Genomic DNA, 3,655 nt, shown 5'->3' on the forward strand with positions numbered 1-3,655 from the left:
TCTCCTATCCAAGGCTGTTTCTACCGGAATGGGAGGAAGGGAGTGAGGGAGTGAGGGTTGGAGTGGGTGGCCCTGCGGTTAGTGCTGGTGTAGGTGGGGAGGGGAGACATGGTGAGGTGTCTGGAGGGAGTCAGTCCACAGTAATGTATCCATGCAGTGTTATTAGCGTGGGGGGTGTAGTGGAGGGAGAGAGAGAGAGAGAGAGAGAGAGAGAGAGAGAGAGAGAAGAGAGAGAGAGAGAGAGAGAGAGAGACAGAGAGACAGAGAGAGAGAGAAAGAAGAAGGTGCTGCATGCAGTAGTGGGAGTGGTAGAGCATGAGCCTTGTTCGTGGATAGGTGCTGTAACAGATATACAGTGAGTACGAGGGAGCAGAGATGATACGGTGACCATTATCCCTGTGTCAGGGATCACGGAATATCCAGGGACATCTGGGCGATGGTGAGTACCTCCAGCCATGATGGGTGGGAGAATTGAGCTGGTCGTGAATGAGAGGGACACCATGGGGTGGGTGGATAATTAATGAGGTGAGTCAGATAAGATAGCACCAGGAAACTAGCTCAGTCTCGAGCAGATAATCCCTCTGTCACACACAAAGAAAATGTCACTGAGACAAATTATTGTCAGATTCAGTCCAATAAGTCGAAGACTCTGCTGAGGCCACTCCAGTTATAAAGCTGCAAAAGAAATGCTCATCAAAATCTCCAACATCAGAAAGGTGGTGGTGACGATGTGTTGTGAGCCCACCGTTTTAATTCCATTTGCTGCAGCTCGACACAAAAGGGAGATGACATCAGGGTCACAGCTTCTAAGTTGTGCCGGGGGAAACGGAGCTGCCAATGGGTTTAAAGTGAGAATTGCCCTTCACTGAACATTGCTCCTTCCTCGGTCGGTGGCACATGCATGTTTCAGAAACTGCACACGAGGCGTACCTGTCCTCTCCGGCTCGTAACAGGGTCCTCCTTATATGGCAGGGGCAGGAGTGAGGTGAGGGAACGAATACCGGCACTTCACTACCCGGCTCAGCCCTTTCTGTCCTATTCCAGGCTGTTTCTCCTGGAATGGGAGAAAAGGAGGGAGGGAGGGAGTGAGGATGGGAGTGTGTGACCCTGCTGTTAGTGCTGGGGTAGGTGGGGTGGGGGAACATGGTGAGGTGTCCGGAGGGAGTCAGTCTACAGTGTTGTATCCATGCAGTGTTATTAATGTGGGAAGGAGGGGGTCACGTGTAGGGAGGCAGGGAGAGGGAGAGACAGACAGAGAGAGAGAGGGAGACAGAAAGAGAGAGAGAGCGAAATTGCTGCATGCAGCAGTGAGAGTGGTGGAGCATAATCCTTGCTCGGGGGCTGGTGCTATAACAGATATACAGTGAGTGTGAGGGAGCAGAGAGAATACAGTGACCCTTATCCTGACAGAGTGGGGAAGGTTATTGATGTTTGTCCTGTTTTGCTGGACACATCTGCAGACTGCAAATACTGCACTGAGCTCGATGGTGACTCAGACCATGCTCGGTTGGTCTGGTGCTGTGGCCCCCTCTGGGAAAAGAATGATCCACCTCTGTCCTTGCCCATTCACCAGGACCTCCGTGCCCTGTCGGCAAACCGTGGTGTAGTTGCTCCTTATCTGCCATGCTCAGGGTAAACTGTACAGGGCAGCTCCTAACAGAGAAAGCTCAACCGTATGCCCATTGGCCTTTTAAAGATGGCACCAGTGTCAGGGATCACGGAATATCCAGGGACACCAGGGCGATGGTGATTACCTCCAGCCATGATGGCTGGGAGAATCGGGCTGGTATTGAATGAGAGGGACATCGTGGGATGGGTAGTTAATGACGTGAGTTCGATAAGATAGCACCAGGAAACTAGCTTAGCCTCGTGAGGACGATTCCTCTGCCACACTCAATGAAAATGTCACAGGTAAACTATTGTTAGAATCTGCCCAATGAGTCATAGATTCTGTTGAAACCAATTCCAGTGACAAAGATGTAGAACCAATGTTCATCTGACGTCACACCAATATCCCTTTTTCCCATCTTTCCTGAAAAGACTGGCTCATGTTACAGAATGCTAACGAAGTGTCTACATTTCAGCATTCTGCAACCTGGGAACACATCCTTCCATGACTCTGTCTCTCAGTCTCCCCATTTCTGTCTATTTCCCAAACCCCTCCCATGTGGTGATATTTAAACTGATTCCCCCGCCATCTCACTCTGGCAAAGTTGTTCTCACCCATCGCACGCCGTTGTCATGGCCCAATGGAGATATGGAGTTGGAAATGGATGGCAGCTGTACATCCTGTCACTTCCAGCATGGGCTGCTAGTTTCCCCACGCTGGGCAGGGATCTAACACAGTGTTAAAACGCATCGCACTGGGTGGTGTACACAGTCCTACATGCTGGGAGGGTAACTGCTCCTGGTTTACAGATCAATGCACTTGGGTGGTGTACTCAGTCCTACATACTGGGAGGGTAACTGCTCCTGGTTTACAGATCAATTCACGGGTGATCACTGCACAGTTCGTTGTGCTGGTCAGACTATCTGGTTGAGGTTTATAGATCAATGCCTTGCTGTGGTCTGCACAACTCCCCGTGCTGGACAGATATCTCGTCCGCGTTTATAGATCAATGCACGGGTGTGGTCTTCACTGCTTCCCATGCTGAATACTTGCTGGAGAAACACAGCAAGCCAGGCAGCATCAGGAGGTGTGGAATTTGATGTCTCGTGTGTAGACCTCCTTCAGGACATTTGCAGAAGGTTTAAACCCGAAACGTCGACTTCTCCACCTCCTGATGCTGCTTGGCTTGCCGTGTTTTCCCAGCTTCCTGCCTGTCTACTTGGGATTCCGGCATGTGCAGCTTTTCTGTCTCTACCCCAGTTTTCCATAGTGCACAGATGTCTAGTCTGCGTTTGAAGATAAGTGATGTGACATGATCTGTGCAGTATTTCACTCTGGACAGATTGCTGGATTGCACTGACCAGTGCAATGGATGAATCTGGACAGATTGCTGGGTTGTACTGAGCAGTACACCGGCCTGGTCTGCAGAGTGTTCCACGGTGAACAGATATCTTCTCTGGGTTTATGGTGTCTGGGCTGTTTCTGTGAGGTGGATTGAGAATGTGGTATATCTAACCATTTCAGCTGATCTGGCAATGCCTTCAGTTCCTATTCCTGTGGTTGGACCTTCCGTCTCTCACCCCACCAATGTTACAGTGTACCCAGGCACAGTACTTCATGTTGGTGGGGTGGGTAGGGGGGAAAGGTGATGGACAGGTCAAGGAGTTCCCCAGAATGTTCTGTCCCCGACATTCTATAACTGACATTCCTCGGAAAGTTCAGTCCCCGACATTCAATAACTGACATTCCCCGGAAATTCTGTCCCTAACATTCTATAACTCGCATTCCCCGGAACGTTCTGTCCCCAACATTCTATAACTGACATTCTTCAGAACATTCTGTCCCTGACATTCTATAACTGACATTCCCCTGAACGATCTATCCCCAATACTCGAAAACTGACATTCTCCGGAATGTTCTGTCCCTGACATTCTATAACTGACATTCCCCAGAACGTTCTGGCCCCGACATTCCATAACTGAAATTCCCCGGAACTTTCTGTCCCTGACATTCTATTACTGACATTCCCCGGAACATTCTGTCACC

Source organism: Chiloscyllium plagiosum, chromosome 8 (genome assembly GCF_004010195.1).
Source record: "Chiloscyllium plagiosum isolate BGI_BamShark_2017 chromosome 8, ASM401019v2, whole genome shotgun sequence".
NCBI lineage: Eukaryota > Metazoa > Chordata > Chondrichthyes > Orectolobiformes > Hemiscylliidae > Chiloscyllium > Chiloscyllium plagiosum.